General features: G+C 35.4%; 1 protein-coding gene and 2 long non-coding RNA genes across 5 annotated transcripts in view; all 3 read left to right on the plus strand.

The window, feature by feature from the left end:
* Positions 1-15,569, plus strand: part of Pbx3 (PBX homeobox 3) — a 223,929-nt gene that overhangs the window by 14,366 nt on the left and 193,994 nt on the right. The window lies entirely within an intron of this gene.
* LOC125349074 lies at positions 4,755-5,554 on the plus strand. Its single transcript, XR_007210444.1, has 2 exons — positions 4,755-5,141; positions 5,509-5,554. It is a non-coding gene; the product is annotated as an uncharacterized LOC125349074 (long non-coding RNA).
* Positions 7,103-9,167, plus strand: LOC125349079. Its single transcript, XR_007210447.1, has 2 exons — positions 7,103-7,976; positions 8,198-9,167. It is a non-coding gene; the product is annotated as an uncharacterized LOC125349079 (long non-coding RNA).

Here is a 15,569-nt window from a genome sequence, read left to right on the forward strand (position 1 = left end):
GATGCTGCTATTTATAGATCCCCATTTCATTAGTTGCAGAGTTTCAAGGAAGAGATTTTCTCTAGGGGAAATGGATACTTGAAGTTCATTTTCTTCCTCACATTAAGGCAGAAATGTGAACAACCTTCAGTATAGGACATGCGATTATGGTATTTTTGCAGGGGCAGTTTATTCCTTAAATTTATTTGTAACATCAAATGTTGTAAATTTAAAACATAAGGAGTTCAGAAATGCTAGTTACTATTCTGGCTGAGTGCTACTTTATGCATACTGTTTTATTAATCTTTCTTGGTTGTTTTTTTCTTTTAAAAATTGTTAAATTTTTAGAAACAACAAAGCTGAGCATAATCATGACTATATCCCCTTTCTTCCAAGTGTTCTAAGTCCTGCGAAGGATTGCCAAGAAGTAGTTTACCAAAAAATCGCAATCTACCCATCATGTATATCTGTATAAATTTGTAGTGTAGGTAATTATGCTTTCCTTCTTGAATTCTTGACGTTTGAGTTATTTTTTTCCCTTTAAGAGAATATTTACTTAGTTAGTATTCACTTAATTAGAACTGACTGTTTAATGTTTTCTGGGAGGGTATTTATGGTATTTTCTTTGCTATATTTGCATTCTAGAAATTAAGTCCCCCTGCCATTATTCGGCAAGCCTTTCATACATTAGAATGATGAATTGAAAGCAGAAATGGGAAAAAGACTGCAATGCAATGAAAATTTAATCAGCGTCTTCTGCTGCTTTAATAAGGCAAATAATTCTTATTGGCCGCTGTGTTAAGGTTTCTAATATTTAATTCATAACAAACCTTGCATTATTCTGCAGTAGCATCGACAGCTCCACTTTGCTGCCTGCCAACAGGCAACCATAAAAACTTAAAAGCAGATGTAAATGTCTAAAACAAGGAGAATGATTAGATCTAAAGCAGTCAAAAAAATCAACAATATTGTGAAAGAGTTTGATGGATCTCTATATTTAGTGATGCAAAAATAATATTAATTAAATCCTCTTACAGATTCTTGTTTTTGTTGCTGGACTTGGTAACCTTTTATAATGCAATTTATAAAGCAGTCTTTAGTGCCTGACCAAAAGACTTAAAGCAAAACAAAACAAAAAAGCAAATGTCAATATAGTTTGGTAATAAGCTTCTTTAAACTGGACACAAACTGTGCTATTTATACTGGAAGTAGCGGGTTTGTATTCTTGTGTATATGAAGCCTCTCAGTAAATATACTGCTGAAATTGAGCCAGTAGAATATAAAGTATTTTATCTTCAGTTAACCTAGTTTGAGAAAAGCAATAGCTTTTGCAGTCTGGTTTTTGTTTGAAATGTTCCTTAAAATTTTGTTACAGGATTAAAGAGAATATATTGTTTTATTTTCTAACTAACCTGAATTTAATGATTCTGTAATAGTAGCTAGCAGTCTTTCTTCTGGATTACCATCTAGGTTATCAGGATCTTTTGTATGAGGTTGTGTTGTTGGGCATTAAGTTTGGACCTGCAGAAGTGAACAAAGATACTGTTACTGATTACATGTAAACGCCTGAATCATTCAAAAGGATGTGGAGAAGAGTATTTCTATAGTGTGAAGCCAGAGAAAATGGCAACCTGCCAAAGCTAGGTGCAAGCTCTTGTTACATGGAAGGGCTGGGCCTGTTCTCATTTCTTCTTGAAATGGCTTAATTGGTGTCAGCACCCCAGGGATAAAGGCCTCTAACACTGAAATCCACACGATTCACCCTGTCTCTGCTCAGTGTAGGGAAACTGGTAACAACTGGTGGTGAATGAGGAGTGAACGGTGCTGTAACAATACTCGATGATGTTTGGGATGACAGAAATTAATACGCACTTGCTTGAAGAAAGCAATGATTAATGGCAGTGAGCACGGGAATGCCGTCCCTCCTTTTACTCCACTTTGATGGGGATTGAAAAGCAAAAGGCTGTTTTCATTCTCTGTAGAAAGCAGAGGTCACACAGAGTACATTATAGCAATTTTTTCTCTCTGTTTTTTTTATTTCATAAATATTATGATAAGCGTAGATTAGATAGTTTTTTCCTTTATGTAAGCTTAAGAGGATATTTTATGCCATTTAAACATTATTGTTTATGCTAAAGAAATCACACATTCTTCTCTTCACTTGTTAGATCATTTCCCCTCATGTCAGAATAATTAGTGTAATTAGGAGTTAAAAAAGCCCACAAACACACAGTTGTATTAATGCTGCTTACCATGTTATAACTGGAATCAAAAGGGCTTTAGTCTTCTAAAGACTGCAAGGACAGGGTGGAACAGGAATGTCACAGAGTCTCTCACCTCTTTTCCACCCCCCCCCCCAGGATTTTCTCAGTGAATATTTGACATAAATATATTTTGCAAGGTACTTGCACTTGTCAGCAGCTTTCTTAGCCATTTGATAAAGATTCTTTATTCTACAAGAAAGCCTGAAATAACAGAACTGTACTTTGGATAATGAATTCTTCATCTGTGGAGAACTTTAAAACAAAGTACAGTGTTGGCATTTTTTTTTCTTTAGAGTGAGAAGGCTGATATATCTTTTGGATCCGACAGGAAGACATAAATTAATAGAGTTCTGGAGTTCAGGTTCTCATTAATAATCCATTTTGTCATGGTTCTTGGCATTGTCAGCCTAGTAACATATTTTGCTAAAGGATAAAAGCAGATTATGTCTTAAGGCACAAAGCAAGAATAAAGAGTTAATCACCTTTTTGGGGAAACTACATGCTATAAGAAAAATATTGTTTTGCAAAAAGTTTTCATTTTTACTTAGAAATATACTGTAATTTCTCTTAGGTAAAGCTGTTAAGAATTTGAAATGGTTCCTAGGACTTTAGGATATTATAGTTTTAATTTATCTTTTAAAGTTGCCCTTGCTGATTCTTTGCAAATATTTGTTTTTTAGTGACAGTTATGATATTAAATCTGTCTTTTATTTTTAGGACTCTATTAGGATGTAATACAGTTCAAAGATAATTGCTAAAAAGTCACTATTCCTTCTTTTCATTGATAGGTATATTCTATTATCTTTGTTTAGTTTCTTTTTATTTTTCATTGTGCTGGTTTTCAGATTTGAACTCAAGGCCTTGCACTATCTCGTTTTTTCTTGTTTATTTTTTATTTTTCCACTCATGCGTGGGACTCTTACCACTTGAGCCACACCTCTAGTCTAGCATTTTGCTGATTACTTGGAGATAGAGTCTTATGGACTTTGCTCCCTGATGGGCTTCAAACTGCTATCCTCTGATTTCAGGCTCCTGAGTAGCTAGAATTACAGCAAAGCCCTACCAAGTTTCTTAGACATGGGGCTCTAATGGCTACTCCAAATCCTACAGTTTTTAATTATCTAAAAAAAAAAAGTCAGCACCATATGTATGTATGTGTATATGTATGTGTGTGTGTGTGTGTGTGTGTGTGTGTGTGTATATGTGTATATGTGTATATTATAGGTATATAGTTCCAAGAGGCTGAGGCAGTAGGATCAAGAGTTTATTTAAGGCCAGTCTGGGTTGCATAGTAAGACCCTGACCCTGTCTCAAATGACTGGTCAGTCAACCAAACAGAAAAATCAAACTGCATTCTGGGCCTCACTCTTGCTCTTGTAATAATATCAAACAAGTTGAAGGGAAATGGGTACAAATAGTCCCAGTTCTGTCTTGTTTTCAGAATTTTTTTAATCTTATTTATATTATATGTCTTTTACAGGCACATGTGAAGAATATCTTTCATCTTTAAAACTTGTGTCTTTTATGGTACCATTACTAGTTATCTTTACTTTTTTTTATTTTTAGGCTTCCAAGTAACATGGGGTGTTCAAAGTCATAAATCTAGAGTTTATGTTGAGGTAACGGGCTTTGACAAATTAATTTATCTTTATAAGACAAAAGTGTATTAAAATATGATTTAATAGAATAAGGAGATTTCACTTCTGCTCTGAAGGGCTTATTATAAGTAGTTTATCTTGATGTTTTTGGAGACATTAAAGTTCATCATTAAAGTTGGCCTGAGTTAATTCTGAAGTGGTATGCTACAAAGATCCAGGAGGGGAAGAATTCTCCCTCCCTCCATTCTCTAGGGAACTTTAAGCATTTGGAGGACAGGCACTATTATCTGTCTAGTCTATCTTCTCTCTATTTGTATGTTTTTAGCATACAGAATGTGCTTATTTTTAAATAGCTTATTTTAAAATAAACATATAAATGCCTTTATTATCTGATATGTATCTACTGAACACATTAAATCTGATGTTACATTCTTTTAATCCTTTATATAGAAATTTATCTTAATTATAGCAACTGCAGTATATGTGAGAAAACTGTCATTGCTGCTTACCTGAATCTGAAGTAATTTATATGTAAATTATTTGTAAAAGTAATTTATATGTATTACTGCTCCCATTGCTATCATTAATGATAATCTAAAAAGACAAAATCTATGTTGAAAATGGATAACATGCTCAGAATTGATTATTCACCTTTAAAATTTTAACTTTCAACTAAGTATTATATAATAAGCAATCTGTCTTACACTAGGAAATATTTGTGTTTCTGAATAGAAGTTTTGAAATATGATTTAACAGATTTCTCTATAGAATTAGGAAGGACATTTGTTTTAGTACATTATAGTGAAAGCTTAAAGAATAGATTTTGACAGGAGACATTTTGCTGACACAGAATGTTTTGTTCATTTTGACTCTCAAATAAGTTCATCTGTCATAATGATTGATTTATATTCATTTTACAATGTAGAGCTTCATAGTTGACTTTTTTATCTATAAGTAACAGAGATTCCTATTTAAGTAAATGCTAAATTAAACAATTATCTTCAAAGGTAGCAGATTAGTAAAAAATATGTATAGTTCAAAGTTAAGTGAGGATTAGTTAAATGAAAAAGCACTATGATTATGACTTATTTAAATGATATTAATTTTAAATTTAGTTTGGTCAGGAACAGAGAGTATAATAAGGTCTCTTTTACTTAATTGCTCTAGTTTTTTGTTCTTTTGACCTTAATGCTAATTATATAACTTACCTGCATTACAACTGTTGTTAAACAGTTTACTTCCTAGTTTGAGTCAGCCACTAATTTGTTGCATATCAAGTGGATAGACGTGGGAAACCATAGTTCTTATTTCTTTATTCTTTCTTTCTTTCTTTCTTTCTTTCTTTCTTTCTTTCTTTCTTTCTTTCTTTCTTTCTTTCTTTCTTTCTTTCTCTCTCTCTCTCTCTCTCTCTCTCTCTCTCTCTCTCTCTCTCTCTCTCTCTCTCTCTCTCTCTTTCTTTCTTTCTTTCTTTCATTTTTTGGCCAGTCCTGGGGCTTGGACTCAGGGGTCTGAGCATTGTCCCTGGCTTCTTCTTGCTTAAGGCTAGCACTCTGCCACTTGAGCCACAGCGCCACTTCTGGCCATTTTCTGTATATGTGGTGCTGGGGAATCGAACCCATGTATACGAGGCAAGCACTCTTGCCACTAGGCCATATCCCCAGCCCCAGTTCTTATTTCTTTATTAATTACAACCTGTAGAACAATTGAGACTGGTAAAAGAAAACTAGGTATTTGCAACAGAGAACCATTGGAATTGTGTACAGTATTAAAACCCAGTACAAGTGACTAGTAAATTTGATTACTGCTGAGTGATGAGTTTTAATTTAGGTCTATGCCTAAATCTCAACTGATAATATGAAATTAAAGTATTTAATTTAATGAAATTCAGTAAAAGAAAGCTGGGCGCTTCGTGGCTTATGCCTAGTGTCCTAGCTACTCAGGAGTCTTCAGTTGAACTGATCATAAAAGAAAGATCTGTGAGTTAACTGGTAAAAAGCCGGAAGTGGAGGTGTGGGGGCCTGACTCAAGTAGTTGAGGGCCAGTCTTGAGTAAAAAAGCTAAGGAGTTCCTGGACCTTGACTTTAAGCCCCTATACTGGCACATACACAATCCTCCACTACGAGCATACACAAGTGTCTTTAGTAGTAGGTCAGAAAACGGCAGAGCAGGGTTCCTTTAAATTTGTTCTTTTTGGCTATAGTTTCTGTGAGTGTAATGAAAACAATGATTCACTGCCTATTTCTAGAAAAATACATGTACTAATAAAAGTTTGAATATAATTTCAGGGAGTTCATAGATACCTTGGAGACTGAACCTTAGGTTAACAGCAGTGTGGTACAGGTGGACTTTTATTCTTTTAAAACCGTATTTTGTTCCAATTTGCAACTGTCATTTACTTTGTACTTGGAAGTCTAATGGATATATTTTCTTATTGATGTTGTACTCATACTCATAACACTCATGGTTTTAGGACCTAGAGAATATTTGGCTGTATTATGAGAAAGAATTAAGAAAGTGAAGTAGAACAATTGCATGAAAGGCAGAAGCAAACTAGTAATGAGAGTTAGGCTAGTAGGACTTGAGAGAGAATCGGGGTGTAGAAAGGGAAATCTGAAATTTAGGACATGAATTATTGAAGGACTTTTTCCCCCCCTAACATTTAATATATGTTTCCTTAGTAATACTAGGTGGTATAAGCTTGTAAGGAAGTGTTTTATTGATAACCTTGCTGTTCTCTAGTGTTGAGGGTTTCAGTTTTTGTTGCATGGTAGAATTTTTTTTTTTAATGCTGGTCCTGGGACTTGAACTCAGGGCCTGGTCACTTTCCCTGAACTTTTTGCTCAAGGCTAGCACTCTACCACTTAACTACAGCTCCACTTTGGTTTTTTTTTGGTGCTTAATTGGAGATAAGCATCTCCTGGACTTTCTTACCTGGGCCGGTTTCAAACTGAGATCTTCATATCTCAGCCTCCTGAGGACCTTGGATCACACGTGTGAGCCACTAGTGTCTGGCTAGAATTTCTTTAAAAGACATTAATTCCTCATATATATAAAACAAATAGATAATTTCTTGGGTAAGAATCCATATTTCATGTTAAACTTTTTTATATAACAACTTCTGAGGATAGGATGTCAATGATTCTCAAACTCTTTGATCTCAGTTTCTCTCCCTTCCCTCCCCCTCCAATACTGGGGTTTGAACTCAAGGCCTTGTGCTTGCTGCTCTACTTGAGACACACCCCAGACCCCCAAGGACTGCTTTACATCCTTAACTGAAGTTTTGTGGGTTTGAATATCAGCATTTACTGTATTGGAAATTAAAACAAAATTTAAAGTTTTAAGTTAATTATGTTAAACTCATTACTTGCTAGCATAAGTAACATTCTTAAAATTATCAGCTTGTTATATATTACCCTAAAGAATATTTTTCTGAAACAGAATAAATCAGATCAAAATGGTGAAAAGAGTGGCATTGTTTTACATTTTGGCTAATCTCTTTAATGTCAGGCTTAATAGAAGACAGCTGGATTTTCACATCTGCTTCTATGTTCAGTCTGTGTTTGGATGGTTAATGTATATGAACAAATACCTAGCCAGACACAGGTACATAATTGGAAATATGAAGGGTATCTTAATGGTCTTTTGAGAATGCTGTGGATGTTCTTTGTTGTTGCTGCACTTAAATTTGACAAGTAGTAGTTTCCTAAGGGTTAGGTAAATGTGGAATCTGAAGGCTATCAGTGACTTTTTTCTATTTTGTTTCATTAAAATCTTGGGTCTAATTTGTACATCGAGTGGCTTTTCTGCTCATGCATGATTTTGTAATATGTCTTAATCATTTGGAAAATACTGGTTCACTTTCTCAAATGTTAACAATTTTTATGCTATACCAAAAAGTTATATTTGCTTAAGTATTATGAAACTCACCATAAAAAAATTATTGTGCTGATGTTTGAACCCAGGGTCTCTTGCTGCTCTTCACTGAGCTATGAATCCAGGCTCCTGGAACAATTTTGAAGTAAAAGGAAGCTGGTACAGTGATTGATCCAACTGTTTTAAAATTCTAATTTTTGCTTAAATGTTTGTGTTTATCATTGGCACCCAAACTATCAGTTTCCCTTGAATTAGCAGTTTTGTTTTTTTTTTTTTTTTGGCCAGTCCTGGGCCTTGGACTCAGGGCCTGAGCACTGTCCCTGGCTTCTTCCCGCTCAAGGCTAGCACTCTGCCACTTGAGCCACAGCGCCGCTTCTGGCCGTTTTCTGTATATGTGGTGTTGGGGAATCGAACCTAGGGCCTCGTGTATCCGAGGCAGGCACTCTTGCCACTAGGCTATATCCCCAGCCCTTGAATTAGCAGTTTTACTTGGTTTCTTTTGGAAAAAAATTCTGCACAATATCTAAGCAGAAATAGTATAGTTTGTCAGTCATTCCATTCACTCTGCAACTCACAATTATACTAGTGCATTGCTTTGTATTTGGTACACAGCAAAAGTGCTTTATGCAGAATTCCTACTTGTCACAGAGAATATTAAAAGGACATTTACTCAAGGTACAATTAAATGAATGATTTTTACTATTTCATCAAGGATATTCTGGGGTGAAACCTGACTTGAAAAACTGCAATGCCTGATGGTAATAAATTATACATTCACTGTTAGTACAGTATGGTGTCATTGTTTTGCTTCATGCTAAGACACTAGCTATTTTATACACTTTGTTTGTGCACCACCAATGTCAGTGTCAGCACTGTGAAAAAGTCACTATCTGAGGGTTGTAAAAATAATTTTGAATTTGTGAGCTCTTGAAAGAGTCCATGTGCAGCCTTTGACAACTACAAGTCTATGCCAGCCAGGCAAGTACTGTGTAACTGAGCTACATCTCCAGCACTGGAGAGCTACAAGTTTACATAAAATGAAATACATACACAGTTGATTCTGAAACCATTATTTCATCTGCATCTGGTTCACCTATATGGAAAGGTTATCAGAAAAGAAACAGGTTTTTCAGTATGCTGATTCTGAAGGCAATAGGATGTATTTTCAAGTCATTATTGTTATCCCTTGGAGGTATTTGTTATGTGCCTACATAAATGTGAAGTTCTGCTGAATATTCTGCAACTATAAAACAGCTTTTGCCTTTACAAAGTGGATCCTGTAACCAATCTTGGCTGCACACATAAAAGAAAAAGGGAAAGATTAACAGATGGACTTTCGTTGAGTCACAGTTTTCCATGCAAAAATAGTTCAAGCTTCCTCAGGTGCCTGGGCAAATCACTAAGTGATTATTTAGAAAATAAAGGAGCTATAGATTTCTAATTTTTCAATATTGTATGATTCCTTGATTTAAAAAAAATACTGTGTTTGCTTGTTTAAATTTGGTCTTAAACTGATTATAGCTTGTACTTTTTGTCATCACACAGGCTAAGCATAATGCTTTGCAGTGCTGGCAAATAAAATGTGTAGAAGTGGAGGAGTCTTGTAAATGAAGGCTTGTTAGGAGCAAGTGGATGTGTCAAGGAAGAGTGTGTCAAGATATTTGGAGATGTATATTGCAGACTATTAAAAAATCTCTGAAGTCAGTCCTTTTATCCTTTACCAGAGTATAAGGGAAGGAAAATGAGTTAAAAAATAACAGTAAATGGTGCAGGTAATCCTGGAGGATCTTGATTGGAAGCCATCAGAAAAGTTTGAGATTCCATCTCCAAAATAACCAGCAAGAAGTCATGCTAGTGGTGTAGCTCAAGTGGTAAGTGCCAGCCATGAGCAAGCAAGCCAAGCCAGGGCTGGGTTGAAGGCCTGGTACTGGCAAAATTAAAAAAAAAGAAGTAACATGGGCTGGGAATATGGCCTAGTGGTAGAATGTTTGCCTCATATACATGAAGCCCTGGGTTCGATTCCTCAGCACCACATATAAGGAAAAAGCCAGAAGTGGTGTTGTGTCTCAAGTGGTAGAGTGCCAGCCTTGAGCAAAAAGAAGCCAGAGACAGTGCTCAGGCCTTGAGTTCAAGCTCCACGACTGGCCAAAAAAAAAAAAAAGTAACACTGAGATCTCAAAAGTTTAAAGATCTGCCAGAGCTCTGGCATTGCCATGTATAGTATAAATGCTGGAAAAGAACAAAGCGAAAACTCCAAGTAAAATGTGGGTCAGAACACAAATAATGCTGATCTTAGGTTCTCTTAGCTCCATTAATTATTTTGATTAAAGAGCTGTACTATATTTTGGAAAGGGGAAAACAGTCTTGAGGCTTTAGAAAATATTTTCATGAAATAGTATCTTAATTGCCATAAAATATCTTTACCATTTTCCTTTTTCTTTTTGGCAGTACTAGGGATCTAATTCAAGGCTTCTTGCTTGCTAGGCAGATGCTCTTTGACCATGTACCCAACCTTTTATGCTTTAGTTACTATTCTTTGACCGTATGTATACCCAACCTTTTATGCTTTAGTGACTATTCGTGCTTTTCTTGTCTGGGCTGACCTGGACTGCAGTCTTTCTCCTTTACCACTCCTGGTTAGTTGGAATCACAGGTGAGTGCCACTATGCCCAGCTTTTCTTTTTGTTTAGATGAAGTGTTTTTTTTTTTTTTTTAACTTTTTGCATGGCTGGCCTCAAACTTCAATCTCTGCCTCTAGTATAGCTGAGAGTACAGACATCAAAGAGTTACACCAACTTTTTGATGGTACTGGGGTTTGAACTCAGAACTCACACTTAATATGCAGGTACTTTACCACCTCTAGCCTAATCTTGCTGAAATTGTAAAAGAAGGGATAAAAGGTGTGTGTGGGGGGAATGACCTCCAAATCCAGGCTCTTGTTACAGCATAACGTAAAAGTTTTTCATTTTTCTTCCTCTTTAAAAAATATTAGAGGGGTTATGTGCGTCCTGGAAAGTACTGTTTAGATCATGTAAAAGAAAAAGGGCTCCTGTGATGCAGTTTCGTGTTCAGGCAAATCAAACTTGGAAGGTGGGAAAGCTGCCATTGTGGGAATATTTAAGGAAAAATACTCCGGAGACTATGTGTTTTGGAAATATTTGACAACATTAGCAACATCAACTACTGACAAAAAAGAACCACCTCTTTGGCAAATCTTTCACAGTTGTGCCAAGAAAAACAGTTTCATTGGAACATTTTCATAAACTATCATCAGTTATGCAGCAGCAGCTTCACAAATCAGAAATGATATCTTCAGGCGCTGCTGTCAAGTGTTATTCAAATAATACCAGCCTCACATTTGAATAACAGCAGACATTTTGAATTAATTAGTCAGATGAGATAGTCTAGGCCTTTTCTCATTAGTCTCTGGGTCAGGCTTGGGAAGATATATGTGTTGGTGATGATATACTTGTCTTTAAGTGTGATTTATGAAGATTTAGGATTGTGTGTGATTTGTCAGAGGTTCTGGGAAAAGACTGGTGCATATTTCATTACCTAATCTGAGATTGATTTTATGATGCTAACAGATACCACAGTATTGTTCAAATGTGTGGGAAGTACAGGTAGACACAGCATCTCAGGCTTTTTACTGACTTATCTTTGCAACTGTCAAACAGTGCTGTAAAATTTAACTACTTGTAGTTAGTAATTCCAGCTTTAATTATAGGCAGATTTTTACTCTGTCCAAAGGGAGAAGTTTAAATGGTTAGTTAGCTAAAATGTGTACCAAACATTATAACTATGACCTGGTATGAATCATGGAGAAAGCTGGTAAATTTCATGGGTTGGTCATGGTGAAAATATAAAATTTCATGGCTTATTAACAATTAATAGAAAATCTCATTAAAATGGTTCAAATAATTTTAAGAACAAGAAGTATATGTACTGTCTTTACATGTTACTTTTCCTTTTAGGGCTAATTTTAGCAAGATTGATATATAAAATCATATTTTTGTCAGTTATTCAGTGTTCATGACCTACTGTTAAATTATTTATAAGAAAATATCTCTGCAGCTATGGTACTCACTGGACACTATATTGAAAATTACCTATACAACTTGTGGATGGAATGGAAAAGAATAACAGAGAGCAAGGAAAGGGGAAAAATTGTAAATATGTAATTATAGTAAGAATAAAATAATAAGAAAAGAAAATAATTGATTCAGTGCCTGGTATGTAGTAGGTACTAAATACTTGCTGATTTTCTATTTTCTTTTTTTTTTTTTTCTTCTTCCATTTGGTGTTTAAGGTTCTGTTAGCATTGTTTAGCTTTTCTGTTGTTAACTTGAGTTGTTAATTTTGTTGCATCTTAATTCCTTGGGAAATGTTTTATTTTGAGGAGAGGACTACAAGGGAGAAAAGGCTATCATATTAGTAGACTAGATCATCAGGAGGATATCGAGTTCATACTGTGTCTGCTCACATTGTTTGTTACAGCAGGGGCTATAAGTTGTGAGTAAATGAAAAGTGGAATATTTTTTAAGTATTTGAGAAGCATATACTGTCTAATTCAAAGTGGATCTTCTGTGTCATTTGATTCCTGAAGGCAGTTATGAGTATAATTTGAATGCTTTTTATTTTCAAGCAAGCTATAATTCATGTTCTATGCAGTATTCAGTAATAATGTGATTTTCAAACACATAGAGTTGATTAAAAAAAACTCTTACAGGAGCTGGAGATGTGATTCAAGTAGTAGAGCACCTGCCTCCCTTGCAAGTAAGTGTAAGGCCTGAGTTCAGACTTTAGTACCACCAAGAAAAGAAAGAGCTACCTTCCCTTATTTTCCCCGAAACTTTTTGGCGTGCAATTTTTGGCACAAATGGTAAAGGGCCTGCATTAGCAGCAAGTGTAGGGCCCTGTGTTCAAACACCAGTACCATCAAAACAAAACACAAAATCAAACCAAACATACCAAACCTTTTGTTTCTACTTTTAGACAGACAATTGGCATGTATTACATCATTGGGGTGATAGGCTATTAATCATCATCATTAGGTTTTTTTTTTTTACTTCTTTGTTTCGGGAACAGGATTAGTACTCCTAAAATAATGCTTGGCACATCTTAACGCAATTAGAGCCAGACAATTCTAATTGATGTTCACTTTGGGGAAAGTAGTTTATAAATAATAAGATGTGTTGATATTTAAGAGTAGTGTAGGAGGAAGCTTGATGCATTTTAACAATACCAATTTTTAAATTTAATAGAGCTGGGATCCACTGTGAACTGGTACTTAATTGATTTGTAATCTTGGCAGGTTACCTAATTATTGCTGAGCCTTAGTTTTCTTTTTCTTAAAGTAAGGCCATTAATACTTACCTTTTAGGGTTGTGGTGAAGATTATAGGAGACTGTGTGTACAATATCTAATGAAGTGCCTGTACATATTAGGTGCATAAAGAATTCCAGCTATTGCTGTTACTTTTCAATTTTTTCTTAAATGTTGAGAACTTGCTGTGTGTTAGTGACACAAGTAAAGGCATCAGAGACAAAAAGCATGTGCTTTTCATTGTGAAATAGGCTGATATATGTAGATAAAGACAGGCTGTATTACTGAGAGGTCAGAAGAGGCAGAGTAAGAAACAAGCCGGGACCATATCATTCAGGCTTTAATTCCATGTATGAGAGTAGGATCTTTATTCTGTGCTTTGTCTAGCTATTCATGGATATAAACAAGGAAATGATAGCAGAAATTTTTAATTGTCACTTTGAAAACTGTTAGAAGGGATATACTGGTTAGGAAACTTTCATAGGTTGCTCACAGTGCGTATAGTACATAATAATAGGGATTAAAAAAGATAGAACAACGATTTAAATAAAACTAAAAAAACGAGAAGTGTTAAACATTTTCCTTTTATTATTATCGTTAAGTAGCTGTACAAAGGAGTTACCATTTAACAAAGCAGTTTATAAATACCATGTATTTTGTTCAATGTCATGCCTTTCAACAAGGCTTAGATTGTTGAATTATACTTTTAAAAATATAAGTGCTGGTAATGGGCTTGAACTCAGGGCCTGAGCATTATCCCTGAGCTTTTTTCCCCCCTTTTTTTCAAGCCTAGTGCTCTACCACTTGAGCCACAGCTCTACTTCTAGCTTTTGTGGTTATTAATTGGAGATAAGAGTTTTCATGGACTTTCCTTCCCAGACTGGCTTTGAACTGCAATCCTCGGATCTCAGCCTCCTGAGTAGCTAGGGTTACAGTTGTGAGCCACTAGTTCTCTGCTTATTGATTAGAATATTTTTGTCTTCATTCACTTGAGTTACTCCTATGTATCCTGTAGATCCTAGCCTGGTGTCTACTAGAAAATATTTTTGTTCTTCCTCAGGTCAGTATTAACCTATTTTATGTGTTCTAATAGCACTATGTTTTTTTTCTCTTTGTTATTATACTCACAATAGTGTGTTTAAATTATGTATATGTTTCTTTTGCCTCCAGTAAATCATATACTTAATTAGGACAGAGATACTATTCAATTTTGTCCTCTTGCACATAATAGGAAGTCTTCAATATCTTATTTGAGTTGAATGTGGTATATGAAGGAAAAGACAAAAATGTCTGTTAGTTTTTAGTAAAGGTAATAAATGATTGTCATCAGCTGGGAGAGAGAATTTTAGAGTCATGCAGTAGATTCATTATTGATATAGTTAAATAATGTCAAAATATTTTCCCTATGTATTTGTTCCATTTGCAAGAATTAGTTGTTTTTGTTTTTATGATGATAATGGAATTTGAAATCATTGGGACTGGGAATATGGCCTAGTGGCAAGAGTGCTTGCGTCATATACATGAAGCTCTGGGTTCGATTCCCCAGCACCACATATGTAGAAAATGGCCTGAAGTGGCGCTGTGGCTCAAGTGGTAGAGTGCTAGCTTTGATCAAAAAGAAGCCAGGGACAGTGCTCAGGTCCTGGGGCTCGAACTCAGGGCCTGAGCACTGACCCTGGCTTCCTCTTGCTCAAGGGTAGCACTCTACCACTTCCACAGCGCCACTTCTGGCTTTTTCTGTTTATGTGGTGCTGAGGAATCGAACTCAGGGCTTCATGTATGGTAGGCAAGCACTCTATCACCAAGCCACATTGCCAGCCCCTCTGGTTAGTTTTGAGATATAATCTTTCCTTTTTCCTGGATGGATCAAGACCTCAGTTCTATGTAGTTGGGATGAGCACACCATCATGTCCAGCTTTTTCTGTTAAGATAGTGTTTCATGAAATTTTGTGCTCTAGCTGGACACCAACTGTGATCCTCCAGATCTCAACCTCCTAAGTAGTTAGGACTATAGGTGTGAGCCACCAGTGCCTGCCCTAGGATTATTTTATTATGGTTAAGTTAAATTCACATAAAATAACATAACATTGGCTGTTTTAAAATATACAGATCATTGTCATTTAATATGTTCACAATGTTATCCAACCACCACTTTTGTGTAGTTGCTGAAAACATTTATATTACCCAAAAAGAAACTCCTATACCTACTGTAACTCTTCTTTGCATCACTGTCAACTTCAGTGTGTTTCCATTCTCTATGGATTTAACTCTACTGGAAATACCATATAAGTAGAATCAAACGATGTGTGGTATTTTGTGAGTGGCTTTCAATGAATAGAATGTTCTATGCTGTAGAATCAGTACTGTATTTGTGGCTGAGGATTATTCTGTTACATGCTAATGATACAGTTTATTAGTTGATTAACAATTACAGTTTCCATTTTTATCTGTTGTGAACATTTTTGTTCAACTGTTGTTCAGCTATCTGTCCTCAAGTCTTTGGGGTATACATACTGAGGAGTGGAATTGT

The sequence above is a fragment of the Perognathus longimembris genome, chromosome 1 (assembly GCF_023159225.1).
Source record: "Perognathus longimembris pacificus isolate PPM17 chromosome 1, ASM2315922v1, whole genome shotgun sequence".
Taxonomy (NCBI): Eukaryota; Metazoa; Chordata; class Mammalia; order Rodentia; family Heteromyidae; genus Perognathus; species Perognathus longimembris.